Source organism: Misgurnus anguillicaudatus, chromosome 16 (genome assembly GCF_027580225.2).
Source record: "Misgurnus anguillicaudatus chromosome 16, ASM2758022v2, whole genome shotgun sequence".
In the NCBI taxonomy this organism is placed as follows: domain Eukaryota; kingdom Metazoa; phylum Chordata; class Actinopteri; order Cypriniformes; family Cobitidae; genus Misgurnus; species Misgurnus anguillicaudatus.
Genome location: NC_073352.2, coordinates 4,697,916 through 4,717,342, shown reverse-complemented (window position 1 = coordinate 4,717,342; position 19,427 = coordinate 4,697,916). Strand labels below are relative to the sequence as shown.

Genomic DNA, 19,427 nt, shown 5'->3' with positions numbered 1-19,427 from the left:
GGAAAATATCACAGGCTTAACCCTGGAAACATGAAAAACAGGGTGAACTCGACCAAGAGAGAGAGGAAACTTGAGCTTGACCGCTACCTGACTGACGACCTTGACAATACTGTATGGCCCAATGAATCGCGGAGCCAGCTTGCAAGATGACTCACAGAGAGGTCCTTGGAGGGCTTAAGTGTCTCAGGCCAGGGCAGGGAAAAGGCCATTATATTACAGGGCTCTACTTCACGGCATCTGGAACTGGGTCTGTTTGTCTCAATGTCCTCGGGATCGCCATACTTTCTGCCCTCAGACATAACAGGCCGATGGTCGATGATGGCGGTCAGCCGCAGCCTTGGTTCATCTGGAGCTCTGTAATTAAACAGCTCTAGCCCTTTTTCAATTGCATTTACATATTTGGACCAAAGCTAGGGCAGACAGAACCGCAGCATTCAGTTCTTGTGATGGAAAAAGGAGGGGCTGAAAACCAATAGAAGATTCGAAGGTAGATAAATTGTTCGAGGAAACGGGAAGGGAGTTATGAGCATACTCAACTCAGGGAAGCCGTTGGAACCAAGAATTCAGATATTGTGATGACAGACAGCGGAGAGCTCGACCGAGATCCTGATTAGCCCGTTCACATTGCCCATTGGTCTGAGGGTGATAACCAGAAGACAGCTGGCTAAAGCCCCAGAGAGGTAAATTGAGTTTCCCAATCTGAAACTACGTTGATTGGAAAACCGTGTAAACGAAAGACGTGGTTAATTTGTACCTGAGCCATCTCTTTGGTAGAAGGAATTTTGGACAGGTGAATAAAATGAAACGCTTCAGAAAAACGATCCACCACAGTCAGAATAACAGTGTTACCATCAGAAGCCGGTAAGCCAGTAACAAAATCAAGGGCAATATGCGACCGGGTGGGGTAAAATGACCCTTTCCAAAGAGACTAAATCAGATCATTCAAGTTCTGTCTCCCCCAGAGACTGAAACAGATCGAAACCCCACTGTTCTGAGTGTTCCCCTAAAAGAGACATTGGGTCTCATTCATGAAACATTCGTAAATATATGAATAAATGTGTGAGTGATTTGCACGTAAACAGACTTTCCCGAAAACTCTCCTCCTGATTCACAAATACTTCGTAAACGTCAGATCTGATAGTTAAATGTGTGTGTGTTAATGAATTCCAATCAGTTGTAAATGGGATGCGTGTGCGCGCTCATTCTTGATTACCATAAATCCCGCCATTAAATCTGACTGACAACTATGTATGGGCATCATATTTTAACACCAAACGAAGGATTTCATCATGTCTTCTCAAAAGCGAATGAAAAAAAAAATTCTCAGATGCCGAAATTGAAGTTTTATTATCAGAAGTTCATTCAAAACGCCACATTTAATTTTCAAGCGTACAGTCCCAGAAGTGCCAGAAGTAAAAAGAAAATAGTTCGACATGAAGCTTGACTGCAAAAAACGAATTAGTTCACTTAGAAAAAATCTTATTCAAACTGAAGAAGGACCACCATCATCATTATCGAGCATATCTATATGTGATGAACGCATCATTAGCATAATTGGCGAAACCTCTCTGTCAGGTATAATTCCCAATGTGGACAGTGATGAAACCCCTTTGCAGGAAAGCACTTCAGCACAATCAGATGGTAAGGCTACAGTTCACAATTCTTTTGGCCAGCTGACATGGTAAAATAAAAAATATAATTTTTGAGGAAATACACAAAGCAGTTTATATTTGAGCAGATTTAACTTTTTTGTAAAGACAAATGCCAACTGTGTCTGCCCATGAGACCACTGAAGAGGCAACCGGATCCGTTCATATTACGGCCCCTGAACGGGTATATTCAGCAGCATCCCGCAGGGTTACCTCTGCACAGAAGACGGCTTTAAGTCAGGAAGTGCTGGATAAGCAAGACAAAGTTTGTCAAGCTGTGCTGGCAATAAATGACACATTAAAAGAAATGAATTTAAGCCTACGAGAAATATGTGATGCAATTAAACATAAGAAATAAAGTTTACTCAAACTATCTCGTGCGCTTGCTTTTTAATGGATACATACACTCTTAGAAATGTAGAATATGTTCCTGTCGCCTTGCAATTGCAGCAAGCGGTATATTTATGTTTCGTATAGGCAACCTTGGAGGCACCATACCATGATCAAGTCTAATTATATCCTCTGGGTCTAGCAGACCATGTTCCATGGCAATGTTGTGTAGAAAGGAGCAGGCCAATATTATTTTGCAAACCTTATCTGGTCTGTATAACAGTGTACAACCTAATGTGTCCAAACACCACCAGCACCCCTTTAAGTTCCTGTTTGTGCATTTAATAACTGACCAAGATTTTGTATGTGCTTCAATATATGCCATCTCCTTTGGGGACTTATCAATGGGGTCATAAGCCATGGTGTCAGGGGATAACCATTGTCATCTAAGTGTAAGATAGGAGAGGGAAGGGAAAGTGTCAAATATTTGTCAAATATTGTGAATAAATAAAATTGTACAAACCAATTAGCCATCCTTCTGTAACTGCACCACTGTCCAAACGTCTAGCAACTGAGCTGCTCCGAAGAATGAAACTATCATGAGTTCCCCCGGCCAGCGGGCCACTACATTAAGTAATGCACATTTAGCATCACAAATTAGTTGCGCATTGATGGAATGATAGTTTTTCCTATTCAGAAATGGAAATGCATCATATGATGGCGCCTTGATGCAAATGTGTGTGCAATCAATTGCTCCAATAGACCTTTCTCACAGTAACCGGAAATACGTAATTGCCGTGGAAGCGGAGTTCCTGTCAAGCGTCAACTCACCAGAAAAACATAAAACTGGGCAAGTTAAAAAAGGTTCAGAGAGTCTACACAACTTTGTTAACGGATTTGCCAAATATTACATTTGCTGATGTGACATGACTCGTGGAGGAAAACTCCCTCACCAAAAAGAAACAACTAAATAAAGTGTACAAATTTTTCCACAAAGAATTTGTCCATAAATATCAAGGTAAGTAGAGAGCAAGGCTGTTACGAAACATGAGAGGAAGCAAATGCAAGTTAAGAGTTTTATTGTAAACAGAGTAATATGATCAATGCGAACAGCTGAGCGGGTGACACAGGTAGTTGAGGTGGCCAGCGTGAAGACAGTGAACTCCAGTCTGTGATAATCCAAATCCAAAATCCAAAACACGATCACGAACACGAGAGCAGGAACACGGCAGACAGGAACACACAGCACGAGACCTCACTGACATCTAGACATCCAGAACGATCTGACAAAGAACACGAGAACTGAGTGAGTATAAATAGGTGAGTTAAGAAGCTGCAGCTGGAGCGAGTGATGATCATCAGGTGCGCTGGAGGTAAGTGCCAAACACACCCACACACACACACCACTACACAACACAGCCATGTGAATCAGAAGGAAACAATGTATTCATAAACCGTGACAGAACCCCTCCTCCTAGGAACGCCGCCTGGCGTTCCCAGACTCCTTTACCTGTCGATTGAATTCCTCGATAAGAGAGTGATCCAATATGTCCCGAGCAGGAACCCAACTTCTCTCCTCCGGACCGTAACCTTCCCAATTAACCAAGTACTGAAATCCGCGTCCCCTCCGCCTAGAGTCCAGAATACGATTTACCGAATACGTGGTCTCCCCATCTACGAGACGAGGCGGGGGGGGAACCGGGGCAGGCGGATTAAGGCGTGACAAAAACACAGGTTTAATCTTGGAAATATGAAAGGCGGGATGAACTCTCCTGTATGCAGGAGGAAGACTAAGGCGGACAGTCACTGGATTAATGATTTTAGTGACCTTGAACGGGCCAATGAATTTGGGAGCTAACTTATTAGATACGGATCGGAGAGGAATATTCTTGGTAGAAAGCCACACTCTTTGACCAACGACGTATCTCGGAGGCCTAGACCGGTGGCGATCGGCTTTGGCCTTGGTGCGCTCCCGTACCTGGAGTAAAACCTCACGGGTTCTAGTCCAGGTACGACGACACCTCTGAACAAATGCGTGAGCAGAGGGGACCGTGACTTCGGATTCCAGACTGGGAAAAACAGGTGGTTGGTAACCTACACTACACTGAAACGGCGATAGGCCCGTTGATGATACCGGTAAAGAATTGTGGGCGTACTCCACCATAGAGAGCTGTTGACTCCAGGATGAAGGATTCTTGGAGACCAGACATCGCAACACTCTCTCCAAATCTTGGTTGGCTCTCTCGGTTTGACCATTGGTCTGGGGATGAAACCCAGAGGAAAGGCTAACAGTCGCCCCTAGTAATCTACAAAACTCACGCCAAAATTTGGACACGAACTGGGGACCCCTGTCGGAAACCACGTCTGTCGGGAGGCCATGTAAACGAAAGACGTGGTTTACGACAATCACCGCTGTCTCCTTGGCTGACGGTAATTTGGGCAAGGGAATGAAATGAGTCGCCTTCGAGAATCGGTCCACCATGGTCAAAACAACCGTGTTGCCCTGGGAGGGCGGGAGGGCGGTAACAAAATCTAGAGCGATATGGGACCAGGGTCTCGAAGGGACAGGCAGCGGTTGAAGTAACCCATCAGGAGGACGATTGGAAGTCTTACCGCTGGCACAAACCGAACAAGCCAAAACAAAACTGTGAATGTCCCGAGCCATAGGTGGCCACCAGAATCGTTGCTTGACCAAAAATCTGGTTCGACTTACTCTGGGATGACAAGCAATATTGGAACAATGACCCCACTGAATAACATTGGACCTTAACCTCTCCGGCACAAATAAACGGTTCGGTGGACACCCGACCGGAGGCGTTACCCCTTCTAGAGCCGCTTTGACTCTCGATTCGACCTCCCATACGAGTGCAGAGATAACTATCTTCTCTGGTAAAATACACTCGGGAGTAGACAGGCGTTCGGAACGATCAAAAATGCGTGACAAAGAATCGGGTTGGCTGTTTTTGGAACCCGGACGATACGAGAGATAAAAATCAAAACGACCGAAAAAAAGTGCCCACCGAGCCTGCCTGGAATTCAGTCTTTTAGCAGTTCTAATATATTCCAAGTTCTTATGATCGGTCCAAACAATAAAAGGTACCCCGGAACCCTCTAACCAGTGGCGCCATTCTTCCAATGCTAACTTGACTGCCAGCAACTCTCTATTACCAATATCGTAATTACGTTCCGCGGGGGACAATCGATGTGAAAAAAACGCGCAAGGGTGCATCTTGTCATCTGAGGAAGAGCGTTGGGATAACACTGCTCCTATCCCCACCTCTGACGCATCGACCTCGACCACGAACTGACGTAAAAAGGGATCAGGGGAAATGAGAATAGGGGCTGAAACGAAGCAACCTTTCAGTTTGGCAAACGCAGCTTCAGCTACGTCTGACCACCTGAACGTAGTTCGTGGAGAGGTCAAGGCAGTCAGAGGCGCGGCTAGTTGGCTGAAATTGCGAATAAAACGCCGGTAAAAATTGGCGAACCCCAGAAACCTTTGCAGGGCCTTACGGGAATCTGGACTTGGCCAATTTACCACAGCCTTAACCCTTTCAGGATCCATACGCACTCCCTCAGTAGAGATGATGTACCCCAGAAATGGTACGGACTGTGCATGAAACTCGCATTTCTCCGCCTTGACAAAAAGCCCATTCTCTAGCAACCTCTGAAGCACTCGTCTGACGTGTTGCACATGTTCCTGGAGAGATGAAGAAAAAATCAATATGTCATCCAGGTAGACATATATGAACTGGTCAACCATATCTCGCATCATTGACGAGTGCTTGGAAAACTGCCGGCGAATTAGATAGCCCGAAAGGCATCACTAAATATTCAAAATGGCCACGAGGGGTGTTAAAAGCAGTTTTCCATTCATCCCCCTCCCTAATGCGGACCAAATGATAAGCGTTACGTAAATCCAATTTTGTGAAAATGGATGCTCCCTGCAACCTCTCAAAAGCTGAAGACATCAACGGTAAAGGATAAGTATTCTTAACCGTGATGTTGTTCAACCCTCGGTAATCAATACAAGGTCGCAGAGAACCATCCTTCTTCCCCACAAAAAAGAACCCCGCCCCTGCTGGAGAAGAGGAAGAGCGGATGAACCCGTTTGCTAGAGAATCAGAAATGTTTTTCTCCATAGCCTCCCTTTCGGGAATCGAAAGCGAATATAACTTGCCTTTAGGCGGAGACTTACCTGACATTAATTCTATAGCACAGTCATAGGGACGATGCGGAGGAAGAGAAGCAGCCCGCGACTTACTGAACACTTCCTTCAGGTCATGGTACTCTGCGGGCACGTTAGATAAATCCACTGCCTCCTCCTGAAACACAGACAAAGGCACAGACGAACAAGCAGAAACAAGACAAGACTCATGACACTTTACACTCCAAGCACACACTGAATTAGTCTGCCAGTTCACTTTGGGGTTGTGTAATGTTAGCCAGGGATGTCCGAGTACAACAGGAGCCAGAGGTGTGTCCAGAATGTAAAATGAAATAGTTTCAGTGTGGTTGCCCGAGGTGATGAGTGTGATATTCTCAGTGACAGAAACAATGGTGGGAAGATCTTGTCCGTTGAGTGCATGAACTGAAATCTGACGTGAAAGAGGTCTGAATGGAATCTGGTGTTTGACAGCAAATGAACGGTCCATGAAATTACCTTCTGCCCCTGAATCCACCAGTGCCTGACAATCATGATGACGTGCTGACCACCTCAGTCTCACCGGGAGGAACGTAGATGTAGATGAGGACTTTTCGGCTGAGACCCCGCCCGATAGTAGCCTCGAACTTACTACCGGGCTGGGCCTTTTACGGGACAGTTGTATGCAAAGTGACCAGTACCACCGCAATATAAACAAAGGCCCTGGGACCTCCGCCGCTCCTTCTCCTCCCGGGAGAGTCGGGCTCGACCCACCTGCATGGACTCGGGATCGTTGACAGGGCTGACCGCGTCTCCACCAGTGACTCGAACTCCCTCCGATCTGCTGATGCCGGAGCTGGGCGTGACTCTACGATACATACGAGTCAACCGGGAAACGACTCTTAAAGCCAGTTCGATCAGTCCATTGAGTGTAGTGGGAAGCTCCATGGCGTAAATCTCCTGATGCATGCGGTCAGCCAACCCATGCAGGAACATTTCCCACTGCCCCTCCTCATTCCATTGACACTCGGCAGCAAGCGTTCTGAACTCAATCGAATAATCAGAAACTGACCTCTCTCCTTGCTTCAACTCCGCCAGTAGACGAGCCGCTTCCCTACCAGCGAGAGCTCGATCGAAGACTCGCTTCATCTCCTCTGAAAGTGTCTGGAATGAGGCGCAGCACGGATCTTGGTTCTCCCACACCGCCGTTCCCCAGAGCGCCGCCTTACCCGTCAAAAGGGTTAACACAAACGCCACCTTGGTTTGTTCATTGTTGAAGGTTCTAGGTTGCAAAGAGAAATGCATTGAGCAACGTGTTAGAAATACTCTACAAAAATTCGGCTCACCAGCGTAGGATTCGGGAATCGGTAGGCGGGCTCCGAGGACGTGTTGTTATCCGGTGGTATGGGTTGAACAGGCGGTGTGGGCGGCACAGTGGGCATCTGAAGTTGTTGAAATTGTTGGGTGAGCTCCGATACCTGTGCCACCAACGCCTGAACAGCGCGACCAGTCTCACAAAGATTACGTTCCTGAGACTCCATACGTCTGTTGCTGCGATTGAAGAACTCCTCCATGGATGTAATATTTGAACTCGCTGCTTCCATGATGTGGTCAGATCGTTCTGTTACGAAACATGAGAGGAAGCAAATGCAAGTTAAGAGTTTTATTGTAAACAGAGTAATATGATCAATGCGAACAGCTGAGCGGGTGACACAGGTAGTTGAGGTGGCCAGCGTGAAGACAGTGAACTCCAGTCTGTGATAATCCAAATCCAAAATCCAAAACACGATCACGAACACGAGAGGAGGAACACGGCAGACAGGAACACACAGCACGAGACCTCACTGACATCTAGACATCCAGAACGATCTGACAAAGAACACGAGAACTGAGTGAGTATAAATAGGTGAGTTAAGAAGCTGCAGCTGGAGCGAGTGATGATCATCAGGTGCGCTGGAGGTAAGTGCCAAACACACCCACACACACACACCACTACACAACACAGCCATGTGAATCAGAAGGAAACAATGTATTCATAAACCGTGACAAAGGCGAACTGTTACTGTACTGTTAACTAAAACGGCACATTATACACTTAGACATAACGTATGCATAGTAAAGATGATATAGACTACCTTACTAAAACATTATAGTCTGCTTTGAATGAAGCATTATGGTTCCAATAACCTTCAATTACTGCCTATGGTTGTCCAAGTGAACGTCTTGTGTGTAGCAACAATAATATTAGCCGGATGCTATTATCATAATTTTTGTCTTGTAATGTCTGTGTGCGTATGTTTGCGTGTCAGTATCAAATGTAGTACATGGGCAGGTTTTTGAGAGGGCTAGATGCTACCCATCTCAGAGGAAAAATGAGGAGCCTCACAAACTAGAGGTTTGACCAATGAGTGCAAAAGTTCTCTGTTCATATGGTGGCAAGTTCGGCAACCTGCGCTTCTTACTGCCATTGCAGTACTGTTCACTCGCTGCAGTTGCAGCTCTTTCTGCTGAGTTTCTGCACAATAACAAGTATAGAAACGTTCTCACACATACTCTCGTTTTTAAATGTAGCCTTGCTGGCCACAGGAGAGCTGTTTTTTATATCGTTTTGATTAGTAACAGAAGGTGATTTCCAGTATAAGTCTGGAAATCTACCTTAATTATGGGTAGGAGTTTTTACTCAACTCTTTCTCTTACATCTCATTCCTTAAGTTATAAATCTCTACTGCTATTTAAACTCTTTCAATAAACTGTTACTTCCGTGCTGACAGTGATGTACTGTTATGAACACTAGCTACGTTTACATGGACACATTTTGCCTCCATCGGATTAAAATCCTTCCGATTAATAAATCCTATCATAGCGTTTACATGAACACTTAATAATGTGATTGGATTGATGTGCGTGTTTATATGACACAAGATTTAAATCAGATTTGATCATTTGACATGCGCATATTGCACAAATATAGTTTCACGCTGTTTCAAGATTTGCTTTGTGCCTCACTGATAACAAAGTAGCAGCAAAAACACCCATTTACGTGTGCCCAAAAAGCGAGACCGTTCGCGAGAGCGAGTCCAAACACACGCGTTTATGGATCAGAGAATAAATCATGGACTGACCGGACAACGCTGTCTTGTATCACTTTATGGGGAATTGGACGGATAATAGGAACAAGATGAACAAGACAATCACTTCTTGTGACTTCCTTCAACAAAACAAACTTGAGTTATTTGCGTCACATGTCATTACGCCAATTCTACGTCATTGCACGTGTGCATATGCTCCACACTCCCGTCCTGTAGGTGGCAGAAATGCGCCTTTCAGTGGGTTTGCCAACCGGCATTAAAAAAAGAAAAGAAGATAGCACATGCGCAGAGCGTCCCAGTTTTAGTTATCCATCCGATCAAGTGTATACATGTCCTTTTGAGCGGATTACAAAAGGTATAAACCACCCCTAACAAGCGGATTAGATTTTTAATCAGATTGGCACTTTTTAGTCCGATTGAGGTGTTTACATGGAGCATTTTTCTTCAGATTGATCATTTAAACGGATTACAAATGTCCATGTAAACGCAGCTAGTGATGCCATGAATGCCGTTCCTATTAGTATTTTCTTTATGTGTGTGTAGATATCACTTTTTTCTGCAACCACATTGTGGCACTCCTATATCAGACAGCACATTATTTGCAGCTTGGTGAGAAGACTGTTCCTCTACCTCTGGCCTGCATAAGTGATTTACAGTGGTGGCATACACCGAGAACACAGGTGGGTGTAAGATAAGGTTGTATATTTAGCCTACTCTTTGGATGATTCAAAGACTGCTACACTATGGAAGTGCAGACATCCCAAGTCTCCCGGAAGTTCCGGGAGTCTCCCGCATTTTGATAGCGGCTCCCTGATGCCCGCAAATAAGTTAAAATCTCCCGGAATCTAGAGCGAGCAAGCAAGAGTAGCACGCGCACGACAGAGAGGGAGGGGGAGATCTTGCATTTGTGTGCTAGTGTGCCTTGTTAAGCGCATGTAACACAGATAGCATTCTGATTGGCCTGATCAGGTAAATCAACCAATCAATGGTCAGTGTGGGCGGGCTTTTATGTCTTCTCCCTAACCGAATTAATCAATGTTTCTAGAAACAGGAGCGCCATGGCAGAGGGAGAGTAGAGTGCCCCAAAAAGCGAAAATATAAGACACATTTTATGCCAGACAACACGAAAGTGTACCCCTGTCTTATAAGAGTTAAAAAGTGGGTTAAATGATTGTAAAAGACATTGAGGTGAGTTCAAAAAGTTAAATTTCATGTGCATATTTTTCAGGCTGGCTAGTTGCCAAGGAAACAAAAAAAAAAATGAAAACAACAAAACTCCTTATACCTGTTTAAAGTTGCAACGGAATATAAATAAAAATAGTTTACATAATAGTAGAAGCAGCTTATATAAATAGTAAAAGTGATCTACATATTTTAATATAATTTACAAATCATTGGGTAACACTTTACAATAAGGTTCATTAGCTAGCATTAGTTTACAACATTAGTTAACAAGAAGTAATAATGAACTGCACTTACTGTATAAAGCATTTTTTATCTTTTTTAATGTTAATTTAAACATTTACTAATACATTATTCAAATCTTGTTAACATTAGTTAATGCACTGTGAACTAACATGAATAAACCATGAACAGCTGTATTTTTATTAACTAACGTTAACAAAGATTAACAAATACAGTAACAAATGTACTGCTCATGGTTAGTTCATGTTAGTTTTAATACATTAACTAATGTTACCAAGTGAGACCTTATAGTGAAGTTTTACGAATCATTGCATAGGCCTATAGAAATTAATATTATGCTTTTTTATCTTGAAATGTCTTTTTTTTTTGGGGGGGGGGGGGTAGGGGGCTTTGGGATACCTCCCTGAAATGACTTTTTGCAGGTTGGGATGTCTGGAAGTGTACTACTTTTTCACCTGGGAACGTAGGCGGTGATCATATTTTATTTTGAATTTTAGGGAATCCACCCAGAAATTGTGAGTGATGTGGTGGTGCGAAAGCCAACAGCAATAGGCAAGAGTGATGTTAGGTCCACATTGTACCAGGCATATTCAGGTTATGTGACAAACTTATGTCCATTTTACTTTTACTATGAAATCGAAATGTTGATTGAAAACGTTTAATTACTGTATCTTTTCTTTCTTTAGGACCATTTGATTTGATGGCTGCTGCAGCCAAGATGTGTGTGGTGCAACCCCAGTCTCTCATTGCCCTTGTGTTAGAAGGCTTGTGTGACATGGAGCTGACTCCATCCAAATTTGGCCCTGTTCCACGTGGTTCCCCCGTTCATACTATTGTCCACCTCCACTTTGACATTATCCTGCACTACTTGGCTCCTGAATTTCCAGCTCTTCCTCTGGATCAGCATACCTTCCCAATGTTACCCCAGCATACCTTCCCAACATACCCCAATGTTAGAACTAACCGAGCAAAACACTCATTTATTCCTATGGCAATAACCCAATTAAATAAGGTGTAGGGGGCTGTACGATGAATTTTTTAATGCTTATTTTATTTATATATGACCCTGTGCAATATACTTTTTTTATTGTACTTATTTATTGATGGGTTGGATAAATAGTCCTGTAGATAACTGTTTAAATGTTTGGTTGTGGATTATGTGTCGTCATGCCTGTACTGTACAACAAATTGCCCTTCGGGGACATTAAAGTTTCTAACTAACTAACTAACTTCTATAACCTGGACGCAGTTATGTCAACCACGGTTAACTGTCAGTCGCTTTCGAGAGGCCTGCTCTTCCTGGGAGGGAAATGCAGATCCAGAGGCTGAAGTGATGATAAGAGGCTCCAGAAAACAAACTGCTGCAATGGTACGAGGTTTGCAAGTGGAGTCAGAAGTCCTGACCAATTATGCTAAATTAATGGCAGTTAATGTGCTGTGGTTGGATTTGGCATTCCCCCAGAAGCACCACATCTTGGGGCTAGTCCAGACGGTAGTTCTGTGACCCTTCAGAGTTACCGCCGTTTAGACTTGTTGAAGTCAAGAGCACCACAAAACATGATGATTCGCAGGTTGCGCACCTTAGTGGGAAAACGGCTATGTCAGGCTGAGGCAGTCACACCGATACTACTGGCAGGTTCAGGGTCAATTAGCAGTAACCGGCCTTGAGTGGTGTGACTTTGTCACAGATACTCAGGCAAATTTATATGTTGAAAGAATTTGGTGAGATGATTCATTCATCCTCAAAATTAAGGAGAAATTAGACCTTTTCTACTACAACACATACATGGATGTGTACTTAAAATTGCACTGCACTGTCCTGGACTCTAAGTAAATGTCTATAGGTTTCATGTTAATGAACTAATCAATCAATCAGTTCGACCTTTTGTACAACTACACTTACACTATGTCTTTTAAAATATTTGCTGTAATGGGAATGTTTTTTATTAATCAGTTTCATATACTCATTTATTATTTTACATGTCTATGAAATAACCTGTGTAGGTATTTTTTATATTTAAAGTTAATTAGTAATTATCACATTGCCCTGCTAATGCACATACTTTCCTTACTTACTGGTACTGTAAAATGAATTGCAATAAATCTGGTGTTTATTCATTTAATGGCTTTTAATCTCAAATTAATCAATTGTTCCTGGTACAAAAGGCCCAAAATGATACTGTTGCACTTTCAGAAGAGAAAAGTAAAAAGGGGGACTTATTTACATATATATACAAAACAATGACAAAAAGAGAGCAAACCCAAAACAAGTATAAGTATGCAACAGCACATGCAATACACTCTCCACATCTCAGTCTTCTTCAAAAGACAAAGGTCCTTGAAAATTCACCATAACAAAACAGTTGTGCCAGATCTGTCTGACAGTGCCCATCAGAGTGAGAGGTACAGGTGAGTCCCAGATGTGATTGAACTTAATTCTACCTATTACCCTTTCCACCACTATTCTAAGACGTGCTATGGCTTGTGTCTTTTCAGTATCCTCTGTTGTAAATTGTGCTGAACGTTTGAAGGGTGGAATTATGAGTTTTGCCCCAACATCAGAAAGGAGATCTTCAATGATAAATCCTTTGTCGGCCATTACTTCATCACCTGATTCAAGCAAGAGAAGGATTCCGCTGATCTTTGTTATCTCCTTGTCAGAGATGCTTCCAGTGTACAGCTTCGAGAAGAAAGTCACGAAACCATGGGGGGGGGGGGGGCGATTCTGATCAGTCCCTTTAAGGTTGTCCTGTTTTTGTAGCATCAGAATGTTTCTGATTGCAGGGTCAGTGAAGAGGATGCCTCCACAGCAATCTCAGTGCAGTCCAGTATCACACGGACATTGGGACAATACTTCTTGAATTTTCCTGGCATAACGGACTTCACCTTCAACCTACTCACCCAAAGAGGAAGGGTCCCCAGAATGAAGAAGAGGTAATTAGCCCATGTAATGGTCACACGGTTCACAGTGGTTACACTTATCTGGAACATGTCAGCAATTACCTGCTCCTTCATGCCAACTGCTACTTGCATACAATAAATTAAAAACTTGTCAATTAATGGTATGCTGCGAGGAGGACTGGGACTAATGTTTTTACTGGTGCCTTCACTTATCCTCTTTGCTTTACTCAAGTAGACCAGTTGAGAGGCAGATGCTGCAATGGACTCCCAGAAGATCTTAAACACGCGCTCAGATGGAAATTTGGTGTAAAATCTAATCTGGTCAACTGACGCACAATAACGTCTGAAGAGGTCCGATGGTGGTAAGGCTTTCTTCAGCTTTGCTTCAAAGTCTTGGATGTAATCAGCTGCCTCGTCTAACGTACCTCTTGTGATTGAGAATTAATAAATTAATTCAGTCCATCATTCAGTTTAGTGGGATTAAAAAGCCCTGTGAACAAGAGTATACTTAAGATTAAATCTTTTTCATAAATAAGATTCTAGTTTGTTTACATTGCCTTGACTGCGGAGGAAGTAGATTTCCGTGACCATTGCGTATTTCAGGTCATAAATACAGAAGTTGTGAGAAAGGTCTATTACGTTTGGCAGGTTTGTAATAGCTTCACCTCCAACTGATGGACAAGGTTATATAGGGGAATTTTATATATTGAGGCATTAGCCCTATTATGCAATCAAGAACATATGGGATGATGCGACTCATGGATGCTGGAATGCTGTGAGATCTTCTAGTTTGCCTTCTAAGATTAGCCTCCAATATATTGCATAAATGCCAAAGAACTGGTCTGGGTAGCCTGAAACGACTAAGGGCGCACTCACATTATCCAAACCAAACCAAACCATGCCCCAGCGCGAATGTCACCCCTCCCTACTCCCCCACGTGCACGCACTCACACTGTACTTGTATCGATCCGAGTCCGGGCGCGCTTTCGTCATTAAAAAGCAGGAAGTAAAGCTCTCACTGAACACTGGAACCCACCATAATGAAAGGTCTGTGTTTTTTAATCGGAGTCGTTTGGTGCGCAGACAGCCCTCTCACATGCCATCATATTGCTTAGTTGATCTGTCACGTGCGCAGCGCGGACATTCACGTAACCCGCTGCACGCATCAAAAGGTTTTTACGGAGGCAGATGAAGGTGAGTGGTCGCGCAACTGACGTCTTCACCTTTTAAAGCGCGCCCAGGCACGATTGCGCTCACACCACAGCCTTCCGCGCCTGAGCCCAAGTGAACCGCGCTCCGGCCCACCTCTGCAACCCGGCCGCGGCACGATTAACCAATCCGCGCCCGGGCGCGGAACAGAGCACTCACACTAGTCAAACGAACCAGGCTTTGGGGGTCAAACGCGCCCGAGCGCGGTTTGGTTTGGATAGTGTGAGTGCGCCCTAATTACTCAGTAGGGCTGTAACGATACACCAAACCCACAATTCTGTTCGCATCACGTTTTTTTGCCCCACAATTCGGTTCGTATCATGATTCTTTGGGGGGGATGAAGGAGAGGACAAAAAGAAAGATTTTTATTCAAACAATTTTTTTATTAAAATAACATTTGAAAAACCTTTATAAACTGAACACCAAAGAACAAGATTAACTTTACAAATTATTAACAATATAAATATCCATATAAATAAATAAATAGCCAAAGCTATACTTGTGTTTTCTTTTTAACAAAATACTGTTGAAAAACAAACAGAACTGCATACAGTGAATGTGTGAAAAGCTTGACCACACAAACTGAAACTAAGATGAAAAAATTAGCGTCTTCTGCCTTTAAAGGCAGTTTAAAATTATTTTAATTCAACTGATCAACACAAATAAAAAGCGCCATAATACAACGGATTGCTTAGCGACATTAAAACCACTTTATATAAAAACCTTTAAAGGGGCTGTGAATTTGTCGATTTTATTGTTTTATACTGTTGTCTGATGTCTACTTATGATGTTCACGTGGTTTTTAGATTCAAAAACATCAAAAGCAATAAGTAATAGGCTTTTTTGAAACATGGATTAGTGGCTCTATGGAGAAATTGTTCGTTTGAAGGCGGGCCGCACTGAAGACCTGGACGTAACGCCCACTGCTATGATTGAACAGCTTCATTCCTCGTAATTACATGTGGGGAAAGTTTTAAAAACATGAATGTGTAAAAATAGCAGCCAAACACATATATGTTTGAGCCACAAAAGATTCTGGGTGCTAAATATGATACACATAAATGACAATACGTATATTAAAGTAGAAACAAAACTTTAAACGTGACTAAATTACCGTATACAACACAGTAAGCGCACATCAGAATCTAAACTGGGCTGATAAATACTTATCAATCACTTTGTATATTTCTATTGTGCTTGTGAGGTTGCTCTTAGATACACGTAACGTTACATACCACAGTTATATGATAAAAAAAGCTTTGTTCAGTGTTTGACCTTTCAAACGCAACTTGCCTAAATTACCGTATACAACACAGTAAACGGGCATCAGAATCTAAACTGCGGCTGATAAATCCTTCTTTATCACTAACTTTGTATATTTCTATCGTTATATTACAATCGTATTGTTAAGTGTTGTACCTTTATTAATCGTTTAATATTTTTAGTACATTAAAACAGTCAAACATACATGTTTAGACATGGATGTTACAACAGGACATATCAAGCGATCTCTTCTAACAAAGCAATAGTGAAACGCAGTAACTTAAATAAAGTAAAATGTCTTACTTATTGTGTACTATACTGCTGTGTCATTTTTATCAGATCCAATATTAGTGGTGCTTTTAATCACAATCTCTCTGCAAATCCAGCATCAACTTCTTTACAAATGAATCCGCGGTACACAAAGTAAACAAACTCTCCCCACGCCAGCTGGAACTTCTTAAAAACAAACTTTATCCACTCATTCCTAATGTTCACTAGTTCGCCTGCGCATTCAGGTCTTAATGATTAATGATAAACAAACTTGGCTTGCTGTCCTCAAACAGAGCTCTGTACCTGAGCTCTGAACCTTAAGAGAGAGCGAACCAAGAGCGAAAAAAGTCATTTTGGTTACATTTGGCAATCTTTAAAGACATGTTTACTGATTGTTGAGACACACGTGTGTCACGCGAAGCTGTGGGAGGGGCTACAAAAGTGGCCATTGTATTTGGATTCGTGGAGGTGGTTCAATTCTACTTTGACGTCATATTTCTCCGAATTCCACACTCGGTCTTAATACTGGCTTGGTGCCAAAAACTGTTATATTTCAGTAGCACGGACGTTTTCAGTTTTGAATCTTGCAGGATGTTCATTAAAGTATGATGACCTCTTATATAACAAAGATGACCTTTTATAAACAAATTATCAAGTTAAAATTGAGTATTTGATTCACCGCTCCTTTAATGGTTTTATCTTTATATATATACATTTACAGGTGCACATATACTGGCTAATTTTAAATTCATTAAGACACCACTGTGTTATTGACCAGGGTTCTATAAATGTGCGAGCTCACAATGTTCTTCAATTTCACCATAAGGGAAATTCCTTCACCGCAACAGCCCTAGTCACATGTAATTGAAGGACATTTACAGGTAGGTCTACAATAAAATAATTTATCCTCAACTAGTAGCCTATTGTGTTGCAGATCTCCGTATTTTATAATGTTAACTTCAAATAATACCAATAGCAATTTAAGGATGTGATAGCATTGGATCTGGACGGGAAGGATAACTCTAGCTGGGAGTTGAAAGGGGTGTGTCGCGATTCTGCCTTCTGAGACTGTGAAACAGGTTTGTGGATCTGAGTTTCGCGATTTCGGTTTAATATCACAAATCGTTACAGCCTTATTAACCAGTCATCATTCTCGGCAAGTAAGTCTGCACGGTCTCTGAAAATACGCCTTTTGCGCAGCTCTCTATCTGCCAAATCTAGCAAAAGCGCTATATCAGCCATCGTAAATGTTTCTTGTTATGCCTGATTTTGGCCATTTTATAGGAAATAATTTTTGAAAGCAATTTCAAATTAAGTGTTCTGTTTGCAGATGCTATTACTAGAGCTAATCATAAAGTGAAAAGAAAAAAACTTATATAATTACTGTCTATAATTTTTTTTAAATGCTGTGCAATATGTACTGTCAGGGTAAAAACACAAACACGGATCCAAATGCAGATTAGATTTATTAATCACAAAAACAAGAAGAGAGAGAGGAGAATGCTGATAGAAGACAGGAAGAGATCCACTGCTTGGTGACAGGGTGACAATTCCGCCGGGGCAAAACAAGGTGAGATACCCGCTGCTTAGAGTCTAGACGAGGTGTCTGCTGTACGTAGACAGGATGAAGATTCCGCAGTGCGATAACTGGGCGCTACCTCCGCTGGGTGATGACAGAGAGAAACTCCGCTGTATGTAGACAGGTTGAAAAATCCGCTGTACGAAGACAGGGTGATGAATCTGCTGTACAAAGACAGCGTGCGATGAAGACAGCAATGAAGGCTGTACAGTTCTGCAACACGGAGCGGATGAAGGTCAGCTTGCACGCCTGGACAGCGACAGTACTGAAGAGGCGGAGAGAATGTCCATAGCAGAGAGAGCCCACGGCGAAATAATCATGAGGACAGAGAAACCACACAGAGCACTCCAGGCAGCACAGAGCGAAACAGCAGAGCATACAGATGACAAAATAAACTAAGAAAAAGACAACTGGATTGATAAACACAAAAAGGACAGGACAAGAACCAAACGGCGAAGCACTAAACATGACAAACTCGCAGGGAATAGAGGGAGGAACAGAACAAAATAGCAAACCGTGGGAGAGTAAATTGACATCAGGTGTGGGACGCAGGTGAAAGGAATGAAGCGGGAGGAGGAGCGCCGAGTGACAGACGCAGGGGCGTCATGCACCAATTTTTTTTAAGGGGGCACAGTGTCAACAGCTCACAGAAATCTGTGCATAGGCTACAAAGACATCAAACGAAATATTATAGAGCTTTCAGTCTTTTCCATGGCACTTACATTTCTAACAATCTGAAAACCCCTGCTTTCATGCAAAAACCTCCAAAATAAAAGTGATGACTAACTTTAATATCAAATACTATTCAATTTGAATAATGACACATTTGCATCATATTTACATCTGAAACGGCATGTTTTATTTATTTAAGTCTTAATGGCTTTGTTTAATTGTGTCATTAATGCATTTTGCACAACAACTGCATTATCATATAAAATTAATGTAATTTTAAATCCATAACAACGAAAATGACATAAGCTATAGCCACGTGATTGATTTTAACGTTCAATAATGATTTTAAAAAGTATGTTTAGATAAAATTATTAGAGGAACGGAGTTTTGCATTACATTTTACCTCATATGTGAAATTCCGCGCCCGCGTGAACTCTGGCGAACTTTGGCGTTGTGCCAAGAAGATGAATCTCTACTAATATAACGTTGAGACGGTCACATTTAAAAACATACATTTCCTAGACAGAGGAGGTTAACTGCACATTACCATACTGGGGTTTGGAAATGTTGTGAGCGTTTCTAACACGTTTTAATTCCTCAGATAGCAAAATCCAGCAGCTAGCCAGCAACAGGAGAGAGCTTGTGAGCGCGCCCAGAAGCTGATGACGTATGCGACTGCACTGACTGCAGCCTGCTGCCGCCAGAATAAAAGTAATGTTACATGATCAAAACACTATCAAAACGGCGAAAATCTCCGAAAAGTGACAAGGATGCAGCACAGAATGTATAATAGTGTGCATATTAAATAGATTAAAAGTCAAATACCAGATTAATGGACGCTTATTTGATTTTGAGGTTGGATGCAAAATCCATTGGCTCAAAAAAACCAAGGGGGC

The 19,427-nt window shown here is 42.4% G+C and overlaps 1 protein-coding gene across 1 annotated transcript in view; it reads left to right on the top strand.

Annotated features, from left to right (window-relative positions):
• The window catches only part of LOC129422233 (uncharacterized), a 158,614-nt gene that overhangs the window by 102,892 nt on the left and 36,295 nt on the right, over positions 1 to 19,427 (top strand). The window lies entirely within an intron of this gene.